The sequence below is a fragment of the Strigops habroptila genome, chromosome 4 (genome assembly GCF_004027225.2).
Source record: "Strigops habroptila isolate Jane chromosome 4, bStrHab1.2.pri, whole genome shotgun sequence".
Lineage (NCBI taxonomy): Eukaryota > Metazoa > Chordata > Aves > Psittaciformes > Psittacidae > Strigops > Strigops habroptila.
This window is the reverse complement of record NC_046358.1, coordinates 57,541,164-57,565,509: the sequence shown is the minus strand read 5'-3', so window position 1 is coordinate 57,565,509 and position 24,346 is coordinate 57,541,164. Positions and strand designations below refer to the sequence as shown.

General features: G+C 42.4%; 1 protein-coding gene across 9 annotated transcripts in view; it reads right to left on the bottom strand.

The window, feature by feature from the left end:
* The window catches only part of MICAL2 (microtubule associated monooxygenase, calponin and LIM domain containing 2), a 132,228-nt gene that overhangs the window by 93,766 nt on the left and 14,116 nt on the right, over positions 1-24,346 (bottom strand). For 5 of the 9 annotated variants that reach the window (XM_030485217.1, XM_030485216.1, XM_030485224.1 and 2 more), the window contains 5 exons: positions 16,613-16,688; positions 15,247-15,651; positions 3,642-5,061; positions 2,931-3,066; positions 1,766-1,872 (listed from right to left, as the gene is read on the bottom strand). The gene's annotated coding sequence lies outside the window, so the exon portion shown is untranslated. Of the gene's footprint in view, positions 1-1,765; positions 1,873-2,930; positions 3,067-3,641; positions 5,062-15,246; positions 15,652-16,612; positions 16,689-17,457; positions 17,470-24,346 lie in introns of those variants that run through there. The other 4 variants (XM_030485219.1, XM_030485222.1, XM_030485220.1 and 1 more) reach the window with 4 other exon arrangements.

Here is a 24,346-nt window from a genome sequence, read left to right as displayed (position 1 = left end):
TATCTCCTAACCTAGAGGGATGCAGCATGAGCACATTTCTGCATGTACAAAAAGTTCACAAGACTAACGGCCATTTAGCTTCATCCTTCTTCCACTGACTTCAGTGGTGCAGATCAGATCTGCATCTGGGTGATAAGAAAATAACTGAATTTTTAACAATAAGTTACAACTATATTCTTCAATGCTATTTCAGGAAGTGCTTATGTAATAAGGCTATAGATAGCATAGGTTAAGTGATTTCTAAACTCAGTAATGTCCTGTTGGCTAGGAGTTACTACTCCCCCAGATGCCACGCCTCATCTGACAGTACTGCCATTGTCGTGCAAAGTAAATGGATAATCTTTAATCATGCTTTTTACCACAACTGAACATTAAAGCACTCGAAGTATTGGCTTGTTTTAAAACCATTTACCACTTCTGCTGGTTCTGAGAAACTTCTGAGTGAATTGTTGTACATGTATGTGGAAACAGAAAACAACAGGAAAGGAGCCATGTCTTCTACTGTTTCAACTCATATTGAATATATGCTTGATAGCAGAGGTTATTAATAATCAGAAAGAAAATAGGATTCAAAGGAAGATATTATATGTAGATTAAGACCTGAGGAAATTTATCATCATTTAACTTGACTTCCTATTTAACAGAGGCTGTTCATTTTCAACCATATACTTTCTGCCTGCATTATATTTCTCATTTCAGAATTTTTTTTTGTCTTTAATAAAAAGTGTCATGTATTAAAGAAGCTTCTGCATACCAAAGAAGATTGCACCAAGAACTAGCTTGCCTCAGAATAAAAACATGGCTTGAATGTATCTAGTTTCTGCTTCCAAATTTAGGGTGTTCCTTCTGCTTGATTATAGAACGAAAAGTCACCTTTCCTTTACTTGTAGGCTAAAACACTAACTCTTGGATTAAACATATAAATTAGCCTCTGTTAGACTCTTCCTCCTTAAAAACTGGTTGTTAATATTCAAACGCATATCACTCAAGTGATCATGCCTTATCAAATTATTTACATCAGGTTTTATAAGTGACTTGGAGTTATCAGCACTTTCCACATCGACCGATAAAAACATGTAATTTCACCAGAGCAAGAACAAATTCTTGGAAGGAACAGAAATAATTCAGACTAACTAATACCCGAACTAACAACTTTTTCAGCCTATCAATTAACTAGCTAGCTAATACTGCATTTCTCTCTTTTTTATTTTAATCAGAATGTCCAATGTCCTTAGAATGACTGAATCATATATTAGATCAACATAGGCATGTTTACTAGCCACACTTACAAATGCATGTTACATGTCTAGTGTCAAGCTCTATCACCCATAAAGCTATGTCAAATGATATTAGCTATGTTACCATCAATTATTTGCTTTCTTATTGCAACCCATCTCCGATTTTATCTGATTTTGCTTCTAGCAGTCTTAGGGTAACTATTCTGAAGTTCACAATGTGTTTCCAAGTTTAAGTACTGGTACACCATCTACTTTTTGTCCATTGCATCCTACAATTTGGTAAAAGTACTCCTTGATCAAACAATTCTTTAGCCATCCCAGCTATATATATCCTGTGAATTCTTGGACTACAAGCAAAGCTGTAAACATATCTTTCTATATACAGCAAATTAAAAGTAGAAATTGAGAGGGACATCATCACACAATGCAAAGAATCAATAATACAGTAATGTGACTTGAAATTTTAAAAAGCTTATAAAGTTCTTACTCAATATATTGACTCTAACAAAACCTTTTAAGAGCAGTACCTGGGCAGGCAGTTTTGCAGGAGTCACAATAATCCAGTCTGCAGTAAATAAAGGTGTGGGCAAACTTCAAAGCATCTCGGGTGGTGACAGGGTCAAAGCCTAGCCTCCTGTACAAGGGGTAAAATATGTTCAAATGCTTGAAATACTGTTCTCAAATGGGAAGATTCAAAAATAACACAACAGCCTGAATCCAGAAGGATACAGTAGCTGAAAAGTAATTCCATATAAAGAAAAAAAGAAAATCAGTAAATTCAGTAAGTGGTTATATTTAGAAGGTCTTAGTACCAGCTTTTTTTCTGGTAATGAACTGTTGCCAACTCTCCTCCTTCTAAAGATAAATAATACCGAACAGGCAGCTTTTTGGTCATGAGAAACAAGCACAAAGATGGCCAAGACTTCACAGAAAAAGATAGTAAAAGGCTGCACTAGATCATACGTAATAGTTACGCAAGAGATCAAAACCTGATGTTGTAGATTTCTATGGTAGAGTTAGATCAACCAGAAGAAACAATTTCATTCACAGAGTGGACACCCTTGACTCTCAGACAGTAAGTCCAGGTTTATACTGGCCCTAAGCCCATTCACCCTAGAACAAACAAATATGACCCTAAAACAAAATCAGGGCAAAATCTGAACACAAAGCATGACTAATAATGTTTGACTTTGAAAAGTCGCAGCAATATTTTGTCTTTTATGAAGAACTTAAATCACCCAGTAACTTGCAGTTAATATTCTGAAAGCTTTTTCTGAGTTAAGCTGTGTTCTTGTCCCATTGATAGGTTTTGTTTCTCTGCTTTCTCCACAGCGTGACTGAGTGGATTAGAAGTCACTATAGTTATTCACATGGGAGGTGACTATTCATCTGGTTAAGTATTCTTGTCCCAAACACTGCTGACCAATATGACAGAATTGGTAATGCATATTGAACAAAATCCAGCTTGGGAAGAAAGCCACTTGTAAAACAAACAAAACAGCTGTGATTACATGTATGACATGACAGAATTTTTTCCCTACAAAGCAACAGAACAGACCTGTGTCAGCTGGAGATCCTAAATTTAAACCAATCATCATCAGGTTTCATATATGCACCAAACCCACCAATATCTCAATATCTACTGGGAATTTTGGATCTGTAGATGAGTTGGAAAGGAAGAAGGATGCTTACGGAGAGCAGATGTACTGAGTTTTAATCCCAGTTCCCGTCTGACTAAACTTGGCTTCTTCTCCTTTCATCTTCAACAGGATGTGAACGCATTTAGAAGCAGTTCTTCTTTGTGAAGACGACCTTACTCATGTGATTACTGGGATAAGAGGTACAGATTAATGATTGTAAAGTGCTTTGAAATCTTGAGATGAAAGGTATCATGCAAAAAAGAGATTTTTTTTTTTTTTTTACACCATTTAATATCAGTTTGTTCATGATGATGTCACATAATGAAAAAGGAAGTATTCTTAACTAGACACTCAGACCTGGCAAGGGAACTTGTATTCTGGCTGCAGAAAGATGTCCACGTCCATGTGGCATAGCTACATCACAGACTCTCACCTTCTTCATCACAAAATAGAAGTGATAATACTTTTTTTTAATCCTTCTTTCCCTAGTGTTCTTAAGTAGAACTAATGTGTGTTCATGATGGGTGGAAAGCTGCTTGGATAGAATGGCCATATAGCATATGATAACAGGACTATCGTCATAAAAAACAAGACATCATAATTTCTGTAGTCCCGAAATAAATTTCAAACCATGTGGGGAAAAAGAAATACCTTTCTTTTTATGTACAGAAAGTCTTCCTGTCTAGCATGTTACTTGCTTTTACTGGGCCTCCAGCCTTTCTGGTTCACTAGCAGATTTCCAATGCTCAGCAAAAGGACTCACCACAAAAATTCCTCTTTTTTTGCCTCATCTTCCACCACCTGGTTCACATTTCAGCAGTACTCCACAGACATTCAGGGCACCTCTCTCCTGTTGTAGGTCATCCTGTATCTCCCACTAGCTAGTGAAAGAAAAAAAAAAGAGCCAAGTGTCTCCCTGTATCATTTCCCCAGTCCTGTTAGCCACACCTGTGATATAAAAGGAAGGTTCTCCTGACACAGGGAAGGCAGAGAAGTAAAATGAAAGGGTAGAGTGGCTGGAGGAAAAAAGAAGGCCCCAGAATATTTCTGTAGGAGCACTAGGGAAAGGGTTCTAATGTTTCTTCCTTTATTTTTTACAAAAGCCTAATATATACAAGCTGTAGAAGTGCTATAAAATGTAATTTTACTTCTGCAGTGCTGCCCTCTCCACAGAAAGGCTTAGTCTGCTGGAGAGCTCTAGGCATGGTAGAGTCACTGGGATAAGGCCATGGCAGCCTGCCTAACGCCTCCCAGTCACTGCAGCAGGTAACCCACTCATCTCAGACACTAGCAAAAACTTCGTGTTTCTCCGTGACATGACCTCACACATTATATAAGTAAATACACCTCTCTGTGTATAGCCACACAGAGGAAATATTTACACTGCTAAGCATTTGGATTATGAAAGCATAAATAAAGCAATGGCTACTGGAGCCACTGTAAACCATCAGAGTTATGGTAGCCTAAGTATGGTGAGATACACTATATAACATGCACCATTATATCACATGCTCTGAATGTGTCAGTACTAGAATGCTGAACTGTACTTGTAGGAAAACTGTATCTTCACTAAGCACTGGCAGCATCTTAATCCTTTTAGTATGGCTCTGATACACTGATCACCAAAATCTAGGGCAGGCCTCTGAAGTAGTTGGATCAGGCTCTAAGACTCCTTTAGACCATAATCCTGCAAAGATTTAACATTTACAAATAACTTTATCATGTGAGTAGTTAAACGGGATGTTGAAGGACCAGGGTCAGCACTGGAACATTCAAGAAATTCCAGCTTTGGTTATATCTATCAAGGATACAACAGAAATAAGAAAAAAGTTAGGGTGGCTTCTGATATAGAAGCCGTTTCTTTGGAATATGCAGCATTTGAGGACTTACATATCAGTTGAAATTCAACCACACCTATTCAGTCCTATCAGCTTCAAAGGATTTTAATCAGCATGCAAAGCTAAGTGCATCTGCAGGAGATAGGGACCTGGGCTGTAGCAGTCTTTCTTCTGACACAAATATTCTGCACTCTGCAGTGACCCAATATCTATTTTGGTGTTTCCCCCCTCCCTCTATTTCTAAGCCTCCTTTTTTTTTTTCACTTTTTCAACCTTCACCCTCCAAACCACCAGAACAGAATACCTACCTGGAGACCTCAGAGTGCAAGTGCTGTGAAGTTTTACCTGTAACAACAACCAAGGTGAGAAATAAGAGAGGTAAAAGAGAGAAGCTACTCTTTAATTTGAAAGCTAAGCAATGAGTGTTTATAGCCCTCAGCTGAGCTAGGCTATCCTGCCCTTGCCACCTCAAAAATTTTGGCTGTGGTTTTGGTCTCTTACCTGCTGTGGAAAGCACTAGAAATTTAATTTGAGGTGAAAATAGTTGCATTTCTTGAACAAGTTTTGTATGGTTTTGCAGGGAGGAGAAGAAACTGAGAAGAAAAAGAGGTGTCCAAACAAAATGTATTCGAAACCATCAAGCAGACTATAGATGTGTCAGGTGAGAAGTATTTTCTCAGTCATTGCTAGGTTTGATATTGGATAATTAAAAAAGATTATCTAGTTCTCCATGAGCGTTTCTACCTGGGGATCTGTTACAGCCCTGCTGTGTTAGTTTGGTGTTTGTCATTGGAAAGCCTCTGCCCTGTTGCTTGCACATCTTCCACAGAGATAAAATCATATCATATTTTAGGAATAAACACTTAGAAAAAGGAAGAGTGTTCTGGACATGAAGAATAAATGCCAGTTATAGCATATAGTTTTTACTTTTTCATTATGAAGAAAGTAAGACCAGAAAAAAAACCCAGCAGTGATTACTGCTGGCTTTGTAGATCAGTGTGTGCAGTTAAGATACAGATACTATTGGAAGAAAAACTGGACAAGACCAGAGTATGAATGGTAAATTCAGAAATTTCTGCCTACCTGAAAATTACGTGTAAGTGCAAGTATTACATGTATAAAAGAACAGTCTTTCGCAAGAATCTAATTTTATGCTGAATCTGATCTTCATTTGTAAAATGAATATATGTATTTTATACATCACATGTAAAAAATACTTTCATGGGTAATAGAAGCATTTGGTGTGAATGCTTCTTCTTAAGTTATCACTTCGTATTATCCTTCCTAGTTCATTTCTAAGAGTTGCATAATGGGTCAACTCTTTTTTTTAATAAGCTGTGGTGATATGATGCCTGTAGAACTGAGGTTATGAAATGCAAACTGGTTTTCAACAGCATGTCCCTGCTATCGGAAAGCAGCTTCCACAGCAAATTCACTGCTAAATATGTCTCCTGTGCTTATATATAGATTTCACTCCTAATAAACAACTAAAAGTCCCCTTCTGTCACTACGGGCTGCCTGCTACAAATTTCAAGGTTTTGAACAAACCTGCGCTTAAAAGTAATTTATTAAAAGCATTAATCTTAAGGTCTTGAAAAGCTACACAGTCAGAAATACAGTAGCAATGGCTAACAGCAGAAAATATCATCATATAAAAAAGAATTGTCATTTCTAAATGACACTGTTAAGAGTTCATCGAGATCGCAGAGGTACTTCAATCCTAGCAAATTGAAGGCCTATACAGTCGTCTTTTCCCAGGATTTTAAACAAGTTTCTAGAATTTAATTTAGACAAAAAAAAAAAAAAAAATCAAGGTACTAATTAAAGTATCTTTCTATACTTTCTGACTGAAGAGTCGAAGCAGATGCTACCATTATTTACTACAGAAAACACTGTGTTAATTAGATTAGGACAGGAAATTTGAATGCCGATTTGCTTGTTTAAAATAAAAGTGACAAGTTACAAAAATAGATTGCTGCTTCCATGCCACACAACAGCCTGGAAATAAAAAAAATCTATCCAAACCAAACCCTGAAAGCTGGGCTTTTTTTTACAAGTCTATATCTAATAACCAATTTTATCTTAGAAAAGTTTTACAAATCCTATTTTTTCTAGTCATTCCTTAAAATACAATGTTCAGTGTAGGGGTTTCCCTGGAACTAAAGGCTACATCCATTAAGTTGCTCAGGTATTCATCTGACCAGCCCATAAAAATAATTTAATTTTTATAGTAATGGGCTAAATTATTAGTCATATTTCTAGATGTGTTGAAAACTACCATGTGCCTAAGACGGCACAGTCAGTCAGTGTGACTAAATAGTCTTTAGATTCCTAACCCAAAATTTTTCAGTACAGAAATCATCTCCTGTTGCTTATCTGCTAATAAACAACAAACAAATGTGCATGAAATATCACCAATCCCAAGCATTCTGAAATCATGCCTCAGGTCCCCCAATCAGAAGATTTTTCACAATAAATATGCTTTAATTTTCTTTTCACATACAACTGAGCAGGTTATTAAGTGCTCTTCTGCAACCACAAAAGCTCGACATGTAAGCTATTTTCATGTTTATTTTAAGGCAAAAAGTCCAGAAGCTGGAGCTCAACAAAATCCACCAAAAATCGTAACACTCATGATAGTGTGAACTCTAGGGATGAGACATATGGAAAAATGAAGTGATACATGACATCTAAACAGCTGCTTATTTAGTTTTGTCATGGCATGTCAAATGGACCTATCCAACAATTTTGTGGATTGTGAAAAAAGGCCTCTATTATCAAAAGGAATTAAGGTAAGACAGGCAGGCTGAAAAACAGAGTCCTGAGAGATCAAAAGGAAAAAGAAAACAATTTACTTGCCTGCAGGAAAGGGAAAACCTCATTTAACTAAACACCCAGGAGAAAAGACAGCATCTACATAGCTTGAGAAATTCTGTCAATGGTACAATTTATCCTCTTGATTTTATCAAATGGTAAATGACTGTACATACACATAAGGACAATCAGCTATGTTCTGTTCTTAGTTGTAGTCATGCAACCCGGGCGCAAGCAACTAGAGCTTAACCAGTGGTTGCTCTTTTACCTCTCTGTGTTCAAACATATTCATTGTTTATGTGGATATAAAAATGGCAGTATTTGTCCTGCATTTCTTCGACTGCTGCCTCTCAAGCTGTTCTTTTAAGACAGATTCAAGGTACTGTGGAGACAAGAACAACTGATACCGTGGGGATTTTAAGAGTGCTCCCCGCTTCTCTGAAGAAACGCTGTAAACCTGAGCTGTAACTGCTTGGCCAGCACGAACAGGCTGTAGTCAAGCCCTGTCCTCACATGTAGCCTCCATTCACTACAGCAGGATTTCACAAGAGCAACTGGGGACAGAGTGCAGCCGTGTTTCCAAACGTTTGCAGAATGTTTGGCTGTAATTCTTTGAAGAGGATTTAATTTTCTTAATGAGTCTTAGCAAACCATTAACCTCCACAGTTGCACTGGGAATACTTCAGGAGATTTCATGAGGTATACTTGAGTAGAGCAAAACAAGACAAAGTCACACTTGTTGGACAGCAGATCTCAGAACAGGGTGAGCTGTTCCTCTAATATTTCAACTGCACACTGAAGTTGAAATATTAGAGGAATTTTAAAACTTGAATAAATATTAAAAATACTAAACAAACCAATCACACTGATTGACTTTACTGCACCAGAGACTAAACACATTTTTTTTCTTGACAATATAATTAATATTCGTTCTCATACCGTGATTTTACCATAAACATGCATATAGAAGTGCCTTCATCCCTAAAACCAAATTAAGGAATTATTCTGATAAGTGGAAATGTGGAAAAGTAGTAATCTTAAGCAGTTGCCCTTGGAGCCAGGTCCTTATCAGTGTTCACCCAGCATATAACATTTAGGTGCTTTCTTCTAGTGACCAAAGATATGAATTATATGCTCTGGAGAATGACTGTCAGGGTGCCTGGATGAATTGCATTAGCCATGAATCCACCAGTCCTGGAGTCCAAGTGAAGGAAACATGGTTAGGTGTGCTGTTCTCCACGTGCCTCCCTCTGCCTGACTCACCCTCATAATACTTTCCCCACCCTGACTGGTCATACTTGCACTTTGCCATCTGCGCAGCCTATCTCAGCAAAACCCATGTCTTGTGCAAGCAGCAGTCTGTCGCAATCTCTCAGTGGGAAGCACGAAGCCCATGGGAACAGCGGGCATACTCTAGCACAGGGCAAAACACTTCCTAAAATAGCCCTATCCGTAACTGTTGTAAAAACTGGCTTTCCTGGGGTTTATTCCTCATCGCCTCCTGCCTGCCAGCAAAGACCCTGACCTTCTCAAATCAGCACCAACTTATGTGGCTGGGAGCCATAGGAAAGCTAGCACTTCAGGTTAGCACTCCCTTGCCCCTGCTTTAACCTTTATAATCAAATATCAAAAAGAATGAAAACAAACTGTGGCTGCAGTCATTGGTGCATTACATTTTCTGTTCTCACCAGCACATTTTATAGGTCACTGTTTGGCCACTGAAACATAACACGGTGTTCCTTTACCATTTCTCCCTTACACTCCTCCCCCCCTTTTTATATTTGAAAACAGGTATCTTCTTCCAAGCTAAATACTTTTAACTACTGGACTTCACAGAAAAAGGAGGTCACAAGCTGACTCATCAACAGCCATAATATTTGTGTTAAAGATCGTGGACAGGACATCAGGTCATATAAGTTACATAAATGCTAGGTACAGAGATACTCTCCACCCAAGAGAACAGGTGTATGTGTTCTTAAGGTTTACTATGATTTATGAAGTAAACATATTACTCCTAGCCAAAATTTCCTGGGCTTGATCTTCCACTGCTTTGCATCCATGTACCTCTATATGTATCTCCTATACCCCATGCACAGAGTGAGCTTTCAAATAAATCAGAGTGGAAAGGGGTTACATCCCTTTGTGTGAGGCATAAACACACAACAGCTGACTTTCAGAAGCTGACCTGCTAAGTTCACTGAGAGAGAGAAGGACAGTGTTTTAAAAGAGTCTAAGAAACAACTGTAAAGATGCCTTTATGCAAACATTCCAAACATTCAAAGTACAGACAAAATGTCCTTTGCAGTTACTATTTGGCACCACCAGCTGGATGATCTAAGGAACTAAGATACAGACTTCTACTGCTTCAAACTAGGAATACGGCCAATGTGATCTTGCGGCTTATGGTCCTGTACACTGGTTTGTCTTGCTGGTAAAGTGTCAGTTGTAAATACCTGGCACCTTCTGCACAAGAGAATGACCCTGCTGAATGTTAGTAGCAGTGTGGTGGGTTGACCCAGGCTGGACGCCAGGGACCCCCAAAGCTGCTCTGTCACTGCACTCCTCAGCTGGACAGGGGAGAGAAAATACAACTAAAGGCTCCTGGGTTGAGATAAGGACAGAGAAATCACTCAGCAATTACCATTACAGGCAAAACGGACTTTACTTGGGTGCCAACAGTGACACACAAGGGGAAAGTAAGGGGAAGAGTTTTAGAAATCCAGATACCACCTCGTAGGACTCTCTTGCAAAGCCCATCCTAGCCCAGTTGGAGCCTATGACAAACTTGCACTTTGTTACTGTCGTAAGTACTTGGCATATATCAGTTCTTAGGGGCAGTAGAGAACATGAGCAAAGTATGAGCAAAATTTATCATTCCATTTTGCCTGCTGGCAGAAAAATCCTGAAAGGATTAAGTTGTGGGTAACACAATATACCAGAAGTGTATAACCTAAGGTGATGCAAAAATATTACTCCTTAATACAAAGCAGCACAAACACATCAATTGCTCAGCAGGGTTCTGCTGTCCTTATCCCTTTGCCCGGGGTTATGAATGGCATGAAAGGAAATAAAAATGACCTCCTGTAGATTTGGAATAGGTGTAGTGGCGGTAGGAGATTTTATCTCTACTCCCAGTCCTGGAGACAAAACTCCTGCATAAGTATGTCCATTTTATCTGAAACTGGATACTCCTCTCTACTTAAAACACAAAGTAGCTCTGTTGCAAGCACAGGAAGGGAAGGGTGAGGAACTGCCTCAGATAGATATGAAATTTTATGTCCAGTGAGCTCAAAAGGATCATCTTCCCCCAGTGACTTTTGGACTGAGCAGAGGTGGCCCCTAAAGCTTTGCAAGAATCGTTTCCACTTCCAGACTAGATTCCTGCACAATGCATGGTGGAGGTACTTAGTCCAGCCCTGAGGAAGCAGGTCAAGTGGCACAGTGACAAGTTCGGAGGACGAAAAAGGATTGGAGAGCCTGAGTCAGTCATAGTAAGCAATGATTAACTTCAAGGTTCTTTGCTTTTGACATTCAGATCATGTAGAATCATGGGATTACTTCAGTGCCAGCCAGCCCCGTGCCTGGGCCCTGCCCTTCATAACAGGCACCATGGACGCGACGGATTATACCAGCAGAGTGAAAAGCAAAAGTTGAAAATGAGCAAAAGCTATTCAAAAGAACTGCCTCAATGTAAACATTGCTATAACTATAAACAAATAAGGTATAAAGTTTGGCACAAGAGGGGCCCAGGACCGGAATAGCAGGAATGTTGCAGATCAAGATTCATGTGCATTGGCAGAGCGACGCGGAGAAACACGCACAGCACCTGTCTCCACCGTGCCTGTCTTGAGCTAATGACGTTAATCTCCTGGTTTCATAACCACAGGATTCAAGCCTACATTTTCAAACAGCACCCTGCAGGCTGTAACGTAAACTATTGTGAGGGAAACCTTGCTGAGAAGAAAAAACATGTATACATGTGACAAGCCAGCTGAATAAGAAAGTAATATGTATCTATCAATATGTTCATAGCGAAAGGATCTTACCTATTCTTAGGAATATATATATGTGTATGTTTGTGTGTAAAACTATGTTTTATATGTGTTGGTAACAGGATAAGGATTAAAAAATGTGACAAGAGAGATGAAGATTTTTTACAATCCCAGTCACCTGAGATGCTGCACAGTTCCTCTCAGAAATACTTCTCAACTTCTATCTAAAATCCCTGAATGTGCTGCAGCCTGGATTTTAAACAGAAATTCATAGCAGGGATGGGATGCTGGAGAATCTGAAGCCTTGCTTACAAACATCAGCAATCGGCATCTGGTTAGTTAGATGCCATTATGTTATTCAACCATCCTGAAATAACTATTACACTATTTCAGCCACTAATCCTTTCTGAGAAAGACAAGTAAGAAAGCATTAATTGGGTGACCATTACATGAGTACTATACTTTCTTTAGGACTGAATGTACTGCGGGTTTTCCTATGCTGTATTCCTTCCTAAAATATTCCTCACTAAGCCCTAACTCTATTAATGTCAAAACTCCTACTAATTTTAGTGAGTCTAGGAACAAACTTTCTTTTTTCACCAGCTAAGAACAACTCCCTCAAAAAGGTTGAGGAGAGAGTAAATAGAGGATCTTGTACCCATATCTCACATCGGGATAATACTGTATTTTGCTCTTGCATGTTTTGTCTTGAAGACAATAATGAATATTTACAAACATACCAGCTCTCAAATCCCAATGAACTCCTTCTTGTGTAAAATCTGAGAAAAGCAGTATGTTAAACTGTGTGAAGGGTATGTTAAGCCTGAAAACTTTTCAGTGCTTTCCATTTAATTTAAAACTCATTCAGGAAGTTTCTGGACAAACCATCAGAGATATGTTAGCTTATTTAGGCATACTATTATGCCTACTCAGTACAGCCTTTAGTGAGAAAAGCAGTCTATCATTGAAAGACCATATTAAATATTGTATGTGGTTTTAGATTTCACCCATGTGAAATCTGAGATAATTTTTCATATAAGAGGAGGTTCCTACTTTTGCTCTTTGCTTTCAGGAAAACAGGTGTGCAACTGCTATAGAACACTGGACAGGCAGTGTACTTGTACATCAGAGGAGTGTCCTCAGCCCAGTGACACCCACTAGATGGGGATATTTCCATAGGACACTCCTGGATGGCGCCGGCCTTCCCAGCAGTGTTCAGCGCACCAGGACTGTACCAGCACTAGCTCATATTCACATTTCAGATTCTTAACTTTTGGACAGCATTAGAGTTAACTTGTTATAACCACTGATTTAGAGCAGTAACATGCAGTTTAGGACAGCCTGGTGGGATTTTCTCTTTAAAGAGCAGCAAGTTCAAATAATTTTTTTACATTAGAAAGAACAGATGAACATGTGCCTGTGTGCACACACACGAATACACACATACTTGGCACACATACGTGTATTCAGGAGCCTAAACGGAGCACAGATCCTTCTGCTTCTTAGGTAAAGTGCTTCCACAGCCTTTATCAATTAGGCAACAGCTAGGCAACTCAAACATGCAAGACTTTGGGCACAGACTTATTTTTCAGTGGTCCTTATGTGTTTGGTATTAGTTGAACCCAGCTACAATTTTAAAAACATCTCAGGTTTGCTTGAAAACCAGACACTTTGATTTCGCTTATGTGTAATTATATGTATGTGATGCACAAAAGACTGCACGGTGAGTGAGAGACATGAAGTGTATTAAACAGTCATCAGTTAGGCATCAGAATGCATTTATGCTGCTTGCTTTTTGCAATTTCAATGGTCGGATTTTCCAGGACTCCTTAGTACAAGCTACAGAGATTAACTGTGGTGATTAACCAGCCAGAAGTATGGCTTTTCCTATCTGGTACTCCTAGCTCTTTGAAAAGCAATATTCACCCCCAGTTTAAATATTCCATGGCTCACTTTCTCCTGTATGTGTTCAGCCAAGACTGATTTGACTATGTGTAAGATCCTTTTCTGCAGCCGAGTATTTTCTTCAGTCTGTAGGAATCTGATTAGTACTTCCTATACAATGAGGTCCACAATGAATAAGGAGTTATAGAAATGCTGAGCTTTATGACATCGTATTTTATGTATAGGTGTTAACTTCAGGACTAGATATATCCCTTATTTTCACTCTGTGTTGCACAGGTTTGGGGAGCTTTAGGGATCTGCTAGATACAATCACTTTCTGTTTGCAAGACTCATAGAACCATAGAATGATTTAGGCTGAAAAAGACCTTTAAGATCATCGAGTCCAACTGTAAACCTAACACTGCCAAGTCCACCACCAAACCATGTCCCTAAGTGCCACGTCTATGCATCTTTTAGATACCTCCAGGGATGGTGACTAGCCAGTTGCCTGGGCAGCCTGTTCCAACGTTTGACAAGCCTTTCAGTGAAAAATATCCAATCTAAACCTCCCCAGTACAACCTGAGGCCATTTCTTCTCACATCCTATCACTTGTTACTTGGGAAAAGACACTGATACCTCATTACAGCCTCTTTCAGGTAGTTGTAGAGAGCGATAAACACTCTCCTGAGCTTCCTTTTCTCCAGGCTGAACACCACATAGTCACGATTTTGAAAGATTTCTGTATTCTTTTACCTGTATTTCATCTGTGCTCTCTCCTCCTCTCAACCTCTCTGTGTTTCTAATGTGTCATACCCAAAAATAACTGAAGAGCTAGTTGTTTAAAACCACTTACAATTAAAATGGTCTTTCTATGAACCTCAGGGAAACCACATCATATATGAACTCCACAGGTCCTGTATGAACTTCATACACTCCGCAGCACAAAACAGATTGCAGAGAGCTAGGAAATAATCACACGTACCGCTGAGCTGAATGACTGTATAAATGTTATCTTTGTTAACTATTTATTCTCTCACTCCTACATGCTGGATAAGGGCACAGGAACCCACACCTCACTATCAGCAGGGCCACACTGCTCTTTTTTTTCCTCATCCCTTTTCCATTGCACTGATAACTGTGGATTTTTGCCAGCTGCAAGTAGTTCTTGGCTGGCATTTGAGAAATAACTCTGCTGGTGGCTGGGAAAAGTATGTAGGGATGATCCACCAAAACAAATTAACTCCTTTGTCTCTGCTATATTTCTTTGACACACCTAGCTTTCCTTTAAGTCTTAAGTGCTATTCAAATTCTCTGAAGTGCCTGCCTTTGACATCCTCCTAATTTGTTTTGTTCAGAAGTATTTCAAATGGCAAATCAGAGGCATGCATTAAACTATAGTGTATAACATATGGGAAAAAACAACTTATGGCCCTAATTCATTACTTGTATACACCATAAGTAAGAAAACAGACAATTTATCCACTGTCTGCAGTTTTCCTAAAATAAACCATCAGTCAATGCAAGCTTAATCCTGGAGAACTGTCCAGCATCAGTGATAGAACTCAGTGGAACTGCCAGAAAAAGTGTCCAAAACAAGCTAAATGAGATTTTTATTGTAAGGCAAGATGGTCTTTGTAAAATCATGTTTTCAGAGAAGTGTTTGCCCAGTCTCTTTGTTTATCAGCAAACTGATACTTCTTCAAACTGTAACATCCCATTAACTTAAAAAAACACTACTGTATTCAAAGTGTTGTGGAGAACATCTTATGTCTCAGTCTGAGAACACACCACTGCAAGAAAACAATCAGCAGCTCCATTTTAAAAGTTGTTCTCACTTACCTGGTGTTACATGTCCTTTAAAAAAATGCCTAAATTAACTTCAGGCATGTGCAATGTTGAGATGCTTTCTCAAATGTTTAGAGTGAAAGCCTTCCAAAGACCAAAATACCATCAGTGAAAGCTTGCTATGAAGTAGGTAGGCAGTATTAGATGTAAACTACAAAACAAAATATTATAATCACAGTCTAGCAGCAGTCCATGGTTAGCACCATGGGAGAGGCAGGATGTACCAGGGACACAGTTCAGCAGTCTTTACATTAAATGTAGTCTCCTGAGTCTGTGCATGGTGCAGAGTCCCAGGTGCTGTGCAGCCCTCTGAGATGTCCTCAGGCCATCAGTGAGCTGAGCCTTGCAGTTCAACGGAGCTTACAGAATCCCTTAGAAAACCACTTTTATTTTTCAGTCCTATAGAGATAAAAAAAAAAAGTGATGCACAGGCAGTTAAGAATCTAGCCCAAACCAGCATATGAATTATACAGAGACAACAGTGAAGACACTAATGATTCAGTTTTTAAGTCTCACTGTCATTTACAACAAAATATTAGTCACTAGATAATGCTTTTGTTACAGCTTTGTTGCGTTCCACACTGCAAGTATGGCCCTCTCTTACCTTTTAATTAAAATGCTAGCGGTATCATGGTTTGTGTTGCTCAATAGCAATTCTCATTTTCACAGTTCCTTATCATACAAACAAATCTTTATCCTTCCACATCATTCCCACCACAGGGAGTGGGAGGGAAACAGTTTAATCTAACAAGCACAGAGCCTACAACAACTGTTTTGACCATCATTTAAAAGCCAACCTCACCAGCTGAATAGCTGTAGAGATACCAATCACATCAGATCAATCAGACCCAGTTCTGACCCATGCTTAGGTCCAGGAATGAGCTCAGTGTGTTCCACGGATCAGCCTGCAGCCCAACCCTCCTACCCTAATTTCAAAGACATCTGTCCATGCCAGCCCAAGCCCTGAAAGGGAATCTCAACAGTAACAAGAGAGAGGCTGTAACTGAAATCAGCACCAAGAGTTTGCATGTTTCTTTGTTTTCATGTCAACTTCAGAATATCTCAAATAAAGAACTGGATGCCACACTGGTGAAAATTAATTAATTAGGGGAGTAGTATAGGTGGGCTACACTAATATTACAGCTTCTAGTTTAATGGTATGCTTTTTGCATATAACCACAGACTCCAAATGGAGCAGCCAAAAGAGAGAAAGGAGAGCTTATCCAACACAAACACATTTAAGAATGACAGACCAGTCCATGGAAACATTTCTGTGCTGGCAAAAAAGTATAGAGTGGTCATTACTAAAAAAATCCAGAATGGATTAAATCTAACGTAGCTACAAAAGTAGGTAACTTACAGTGAAATCCTTTTTCTTCAAAGGTTGACACAGATGCATGTGCATGCAGCAAATCCACCCACTTGTGTGAATGATACTGGAAAGAAACATATAGAATCATATGCATGTTAAAAAGTCTTAGGAAAGCCTGTGCTTTATGTAGTTTATGATTGTGCTAAAGTATTGTCGTGGTTTGAGCCCAGCCGGTAACTCAGAACCACACAGCCGCTCGCTCACTCCCCCCCTCCCCCCTTCTTCCTCCCCCCGCTCCCGGAGGGATGGGGAGGAGAATGGGAAGAATGTAACTCCCACGGGCTGAGATAAGAGCAGTCCCGCAACTAAGGTATAACACAAAACCACTACTGCTACCACCAATGATAATAACGATTAGTGAAATAACAAGGGGAGAGGATACAATTGCTCACCACCCGCCGACCGATACCCAGCCCGACCCGAGCAGTGATCTGGGCCTTCTGGGTAACTCCCCCCGGTTTATATACTGGGCATGACGTGCTGTGGTATGGAATACCCCTTTGGCTAGTTTGGGTCAGGTGTCCTGTCTCTGCTTCCTCCCGGCTTCCCCTCCTCCCTGGCAAAGCATGAGACTGAGAAAGTCCTTGGTTGGAATAAATGTTACTTAGCAACAACTAAAAACATCGGTGTTATCAGCGTTGTTCCCAGGCTGAAAGTTAAAAAACACAGCACTGCACCAGCTACTAAGCAGGAGAAAAATGACTGCTATAGCTGAACCCAGGACAGTATCCACCCCTTATTCCATACCATTCACGTCATGTTCAGATCCCACATCTCTCAGCACACCATCACCCCTGTCCCATATATACACATATATATACACCCACACCCACACACAGAGAAAGATATCGTTCCCTAGTCCATGGACCAATCCCTGTAAAATTGCTGAACTCATCCAGTCCATGATGTCAGGCTCCATCTCTTGCAATAGTCTTTCAGGGCAGGAGGGACGGTATGTAGTGTTGGGTTGTTGCCTGCTGATGATACCGCCAAACTCATCTGGTCACTGCTGAGCTCGTCTGGTTTCCTCAAAATTCATTCTTTGTTGAGGTGATGATCGGAGGGAAGTCAGGGTCAATGGCTGGCGACCTGAAGATATCTAGCTGGTGGGCTATAAAAGTGTTATAGAGCAGGCAACAGCGTACAATTGAGTTCATTGGCTGTTTTCCCCCAAAATCAAATCCCCTTGAGGTACACATCGGACTTCCCCATCTTCCCGCATTACCCACCAAGTATATCCAGGTCCCTGAGCAAAAGCAACCCCACGAGTGGGTTTGCCTTTACCTGAAGCAGGAATAACCCAGACTGTCTTCCCCAACAAATTCTTTATGTGCACCACAGGAACTTTATCCCCCTCTACAGTACGTAAAAGTTCTGATTGGGCTGGGCCAGCCCTGTTGGCAGATCCCCTACTGTTGACCAACCAGGTGGCTTTTGGTAAATGTGTATCCCAGTGTTTGAAAGTCCCACCACCCATTGCTCTCAGTGTAGTTTTTAACAGCCCATTGTACCGTTCGATTTTCCCAGAGGCTGGTGCATGGTAGGGGATGTGGTATACCCACTCAATGCCATGCTCTTTGGCCCAAGTGTCTATGAGGTTGTTCCGGAAATGAGTCCCATTGTCTGACTCAATTCTCTCTGGGGTGCCGTGTCGCCACAAGACTTGTTTCTCAAGGCCCAGGATAGTGTTCCGGGCAGTGGCATGGGACACAGCGTATGTTTCCAGCCAGCCGGTGGTTGCTTCCACCATGGTAAGCACATAGCGCTTGCCCTGGCGGGTTGGTGGGAGTGTGATATAGTCAATCTGCCAGGCCTCCCCATATTTGTACTTCAGCCATCGTCCTCCATACCAGAGAGGCTTTAACCGCTTGGCTTGCTTAATTGCAGCACATGTTTCACATTCGTGAATAACCTGGGCAATAGTGTCCATCGTTAAGTCCACCCTTCGATCACGAGCCCATCTATATGTTGCATCTCTGCCTTGATGGCCTGAGGTGTCATGGGCCCACCGGGCTAAAAATAATTCACCCTTATGTTGCCAATCCAAGTCCATCTGAGCCACTTTAATCTTAGCAGCTTTATCCACTTGCTGGTTATTCTGGTGTTCCTCAGTGGCCCGACTCTTGGGTACATGAACATCTACGTGGCGTACCTTCACCACCAGGTTCTGCACCCGAGCAGCGATATCTTGCCACAATGCAGCAGCCCAGATGGGTTTACTTCTGCGTTGCCAGTTGCTCTGCTTCCATTGCTGCAACCACCCCCACAGGGCATTTGCCACCATCCATGAGTCAGTATAGAGATAAAGTACTGGCCATTTTTCTCGTTCAGCAATGTCCAAGGCCAGCTGGATGGCTTTCACCTCTGCAAATTGACTCGATTCACCCTCTCCCTCAGCAGTTTCTGCAACTTGTCGCAGGGGACTCCACACAGCTGCCTTCCATCTCCGATGCTTTCCCACAATACGGCAGGACCCATCAGTAAACAAGGCATATTGCTTTCCACTCTCTGACAGTTCATTATATGGTGGGGCCTCTTCAGCACGCGTCACCTCCTCTTCTGGTGACATCCCAAAATCTTTGCCCTCTGGCCAGTCCATGATGACTTCTAGAATTCCTGGATGACTGGGATTTCCTATTCGAGCTCGTTGTGTAATTAGTGCGGCCCACTTACTCCATGTAGCATCAGTTGCATGATGTGTAGAGGAGACCCTGCCTTTGAACATCCAGCCCAGCACAGGCAACCGGGGTGCCAGGAGGAGCTGCGCTTCAGTTCCGATCACTTCTGAGGCAGCTCGAACCCCTTCATAGGCTGCCAGTATCTCTTTTTCAGTGGGAGTGTAGCTGGCCTCGGATCCTTTATATCCCCGACTCCAAAAGCCAAGGGGTCGACCTCGAGTCTCCCCTGGAGCTTTCTGCCAGAGGCTCCAGGTAGGACCATTCTCCCCAGCTGCGGTATAGAGCACATTTTTCACATCTGGCCCAGCCCGGACTGGTCCAAGGGCTACTGCATGAACTATTTCTCGTTTAATTTGTTCAAAGGCTTGTTGTTGCTCAGGGCCCCATTTGAAATCATTCTTCTTCCGGGTCACGTGGTAGAGAGGGCTTACAATCAGACTGTAATTTGGGATGTGCATTCTCCAGAACCCCACAACACCTAAGAAAGCTTGTGTTTCTTTCTTGTTAGTTGGTGGAGACATTGCTGTTATCTTGTTGATCACGTCTGTGGGGATCTGGCGGCATCCATCTTGCCATTTTATTCCCAAAAATTGAATCTCCTGTGCAGGTCCCTTGACCTTATTCCGTTTTATGGCAAAACCGGCCTTCAGCAGGATTTGGATTATTTTCCTCCCTTTCTCAAAAACTTCTTCCACTGTATCACCCCACACGATGATGTCATCAATGTATTGCAGGTGTTCTGGAGCTTGCCCCTGTTCCAGTGCAGTCTGGATCAATCCATGGCAGATGGTAGGGCTGTGTTTCCACCCCTGGGGCAGTCGGTTCCAAGTGTACTGGACGCCCCTCCAAGTGAAAGCAAACTGTGGCCTGCATTCTGCTGCCAAAGGGATTGAGAAAAATGCATTGGCAATGTCAATTGTGGCATACCACTTGGCTGCCTTTGACTCCAGTTCATACTGAAGTTCTAAAATGTCCGGTACGGCAGCACTCAATGGTGGTGTGACTTCGTTCAGGCCACGATAGTCTACTGTTAATCTCCACTCTCCATTAGACTTTTGCACTGGCCATATGGGGCTATTAAAGGGTGAGCGGGTCCTGCTGATCACTCCTTGGCTCTCCAGTCTGCGGATCAGCTTATGGATGGGAATCAAGGAGTCTCGGTTGGTGCGATATTGCCGCCGGTGCACTGTTGTGGTCGCAATTGGCACTTCTTGTTCTTCGACCTTCAGCAACCCCACAACAGAAGGATCCTCTGAGAGACCGGGTAAGGTGGACAGCTGCTTAATTTCCTCTGTCTCCAAGGCAGCGATACCAAAAGCCCATCTATACCCTTTTGGGTCTTTGAAATACCCTCTCCTGAGATAGTCTATGCCAAGGATGCATGGAGCCCCTGGACCAGTTACAATGGGGTGCTTTTGCCACTTCCTCCCAGTCAGGCTGATTTCAGCTTCCAGCATAGTTAACGCTTGGGATCCTCCTGTCACTCCAGAAATAGAAATGGGTTTCACCCCTTGATACCTTGATGGCATCAGAGTACACTGTGCACCGGTATCTACTAGAGCCTTATACTTCTGTGGGACTGATGTGCCAGGCCATCTGATCCACACAGTCCAGTAAACCCGATTATCCCTCTCCTCCACCTGGCTGGAGGCAGGGCCCCTCTAATAGTGATCACAAAATTCTCCACTTCTGTCTTGTAGAAAGGGATTAGTATTCCTTATCACAGGAGCTGGAGTAAAATCAGCTCTTTCGCTCCATCTGGGAAACTGCTCGCCAGAGACTGGAGCAGCAGCTTTCCTGGAAGGATCATCCTTGACCATTGTTCTCCTCTTCAGTTCACGCACCCGTTGCTCCAGAGCTGAAGTAGGTTTTCCATCCCACTTTCTCATGTCTTCTCCATGATCCCGCAGGTAAAACCATAGGGTGGCCCGTGGCGTGTACCTCGTATATTTTCTTTCTCGAGCAGTAGGGCGCCTTCTGTTAATAGCTGAGACATGGGTTGGTACGCGTGGAGAGCTGGATAGATCGGATAAATCGTCTCTCAATTGTTTGAACTCCTGGGACAGTTTTTCCACAGCTGAAATGATGGAAGGGGTGAGATTGTCTTCGAACTCTCGGAGTTGACGAATCAGGAAATCCACTGTTGGTGATATTCCGTCATTCCAGGTCATTGATGCCAATGTGTGGGCATATGATGATGGCGCACTCCGTGTAAGTTTCCGCCACATGGGTCGTGTACATTCGACTTCATCTGGGTCTACGGATGTGTTCCTGGAATCCGGCCTACGATAGATCATCTCTATAATGGCTGATTCCCTCAGGGACTGGATGCCTTTCTCTATCGTGGTCCAGTTGGCTGAGCGATTCGTAATATCGTCTTTGTAGGGAAACCTTTCCTTCACAGCTGCCAGGAGCCGCCTCCAAAGACTGAGGGCTCGCTTCTCTCTTGCAATCGCTTTGTCAATTCCTCCTTCCTTAGCAAGTGATCCCAGCTGCTTGGCTTCCCTACCTTCTAGGTCGTGACCGTCGGCCCCATTGTCCCAGCACCGGAGCAACCAGGTGACAATGTGCTCCCCTGGAAGACGGGTGAAATCTTTTCGCATATTCCGTAGTTCGGTTGAGGTCCGGGGTCGAGAAGTGACCTCTTCTTCTTCTTCCTCTTCCTCTGACCCACGTAGTAGTAACTCTTGTTCAGGTGCTGTTGCATATAGTAATGGCACTGGGTCTTCATCTTTCTTCGCTTCGCGGGTTGCTCTTTGTGCCTTTCGTCTGCTTTTGCTTACAGGGGCAACAGACATTGTCACAAACTGGACATTTGGTTTAGCTGCAGTGTTTGTCACTGTGGTTGGAGTGGCTGCAGTGTCTGCCACTAGGATTGGAGTGGTTGCAATGTCTATTGCTGGGGTTGGTGCAGCTGTTGTGCTTGGGAGTTGAGTAACACCAACAGCTGCATTATCTGTTGCTGTCGGGGTTTGAGTAGCTACTGTGCTTGTCACTGGGGTTGGTGTAGCTGCGGTGCTTGGAGTAGCCATATTGTCTGTTGCTGTCGGGGTTTGAATAGCTACTGTGCATGTCACTGGGGTTGGTGTAGCTGCGGTGCTTGGAGTAGCCATATTGTCTGTTGCTGTCGGGGTTTGAATAGCTACTGTGCATGTCACTGGGGTTGGTGTAGCTGTGGTGCTTGGAGTAGCTATATTGTCTGTTGCTGTCGCGGTTTGAGTAGCTACTGTGCTTGTCACTGGGGTTGGTGTGGCTGCGGTGCTTGGAGTAGCCACATTGTCTGTTGCTGTCGGGGTTTGAGTAGCTGTTGTGCTTGTCACTGGGGTTGGTGTAACTGCTGTATTTGAAGTTGGAGTAGTTGCGTTGTCTGTTGTGGTCAGGGTTTGAGTAGCTGTTGTGCTTGTCACTGGGGTTGATGTAGCTGCTGTACTTGGAGTAGCTGTGTTGACTGTTGTGGTCAGGGTCTGAGTAGCTGCTGTGCTTGTAGTTGGCATAGCTGCGTTGTCTGTTGCTTTGCCATCAGATCCAGAGACATTTTTTTCCCTTTGAAGGTGCTGGATAGTGTTGAGCAGGGCTCTGTAGGCATAGGCCAAGCCCCAGCATGTTGCCAAAATTTGTCCCTCTCTGGTATAACCAGGACGACAGCACACCTCGTTTAAGTGTTTTACTAGTTTTTCCGGATGTTGCACTTGTTCAGTGGTGAAGTTCCAAAGCACTGGAGGGGCCCACTGGCCTAGGTACTTGCCCATACTATCCCACACACCCTGCCACTCATAACTGTCCAGCCTCAGGGAAAATCTCCTGGTGGTCCTCCTATATCGTCGTCTAACCCTAGACCAGATTCGAACCTGATACTGCTGAATTTTTGACATTAAACGAAATAGGATGTTCCTACGACGGGATGGCCGTGGGTAAAACACACTCCGTATGTTTGCCAACATGCTGATCCCCAGCACAATCAGCAGGCAGGTTTCAAGGGTACTCAAAGGCCATCTAAAACCTTCAGAACTCTCAACTGCTGTTGCAAATAGGCTGGTGGGGGAACGGGGGGTGAAAGAGAATGCTTCCTTCGTAAGTTTACCCCCCGAGGAGAAAAAAAAAGATATGCAATTGCTAAAATATTTCATTATATACCTCCCAATGTATAGTGGTGATGGCCACGCTGGAAGCACAAACCAGACCAGTTTCATGATCAATGAGTCTATTGTATTACAAGTCATTACCATGAAGTACAGTGAAACAAGAACCTTAGCCCAGGCCCCCCAGACGATAAACGCTAAAACAGCAAATAGTGGCTGTAAGTAAGGTACAACATGCTGAAATTCTGAGATCAAGCGCAACAAGTCTGAGAGCCAAATAATCACCATTGTGACGAGTAGTAACAATGAATGCTTATCACAAATATGATTAAACACACTCTGGTCAGATCTGTCATTATCTCAACCTTTCGTGCCCCACGTTGGGCGCCAAAAAGAACTGTCGTGGTTTGAGCCCAGCCGGTAACTCAGAACCACACAGCCGCTCGCTCACTCCCCCCCTCCCCCCTTCTTCCTCCCTCCGCTCCCGGAGGGATTGGGAGGAGAATGGGAAGAATGTAACTCCCACGGGCTGAGATAAGAGCAGTCCCGCAACTAAGGTATAACACAAAACCACTACTGCTACCACCAATGATAATAACGATTAGTGAAATAACAAGGGGAGAGGATACAATTGCTCACCACCCGCCGACCGATACCCAGCCCGACCCGAGCAGTGATCTGGGCCTTCCGGGTAACTCCCTCCGGTTTATATACTGGGCATGACGTGCTGTGGTATGGAATACCCCTTTGGCTAGTTTGGGTCAGGTGTCCTGTCTCTGCTTCCTCCCGGCTTCCCCTCCTCCCTGGCAAAGCATGAGACTGAGAAAGTCCTTGGTTGGAATAAACGTTACTTAGCAACAACTAAAAACATCGGTGTTATCAGCGTTGTTCCCAGGCTGAAAGTTAAAAAACACAGCACTGCACCAGCTACTAAGCAGGAGAAAAATGACTGCTATAGCTGAACC